General features: G+C 52.4%; 1 non-coding gene across 1 annotated transcript; it reads left to right on the forward strand.

The window, feature by feature from the left end:
* Positions 1-155, forward strand: LOC139997084 (5.8S ribosomal RNA). The gene has a single exon (XR_011802558.1). It is a non-coding gene; the product is annotated as a 5.8S ribosomal RNA (ribosomal RNA).
* The last annotated feature ends 290 nt before the right edge of the window (positions 156-445 follow it).

Consider the following 445-nt stretch of genomic DNA (forward strand, 5'->3'; position numbering starts at 1 on the left):
TACCCTGAACGGTGGATCACTTGGCTCGTGGGTCGATGAAGAACGCAGCTAATTGCGCGTCAACGTGTGAACTGCAGGACACATGAACATCGACATTTCGAACGCACATTGCGGTCCACGGATACAATTCCTGGACCACGCCTGGCTGAGGGTTGCTCACGTAAACCTAAGACTGCTTGCGTTGCGTATCGTTGCTCTCGGTCCGTCTCTCTCTGTTCTTTCTTGCCTCGTCGACAGCCCGCCGTCGTTCGTTTTATCTTTAAACGAACGTTTCTGAGTCGGAGGACGAGCGCCAAGCAAAAGAATACGAATTAAAGAGCGGTCGAGGGCTCGTACGCGACGTACGAGCGATTGTTGGACGTTCGTCGGCGTTCGTCGCTGGATCGTGTGGAGACCGGCGTACGCATGCTCTCGATACAAATATATATGAAAAATCTATCGCGTT

Source organism: Bombus fervidus, unplaced genomic scaffold (assembly GCF_041682495.2).
Source record: "Bombus fervidus isolate BK054 unplaced genomic scaffold, iyBomFerv1 scaffold0029, whole genome shotgun sequence".
Taxonomy (NCBI): domain Eukaryota; kingdom Metazoa; phylum Arthropoda; class Insecta; order Hymenoptera; family Apidae; genus Bombus; species Bombus fervidus.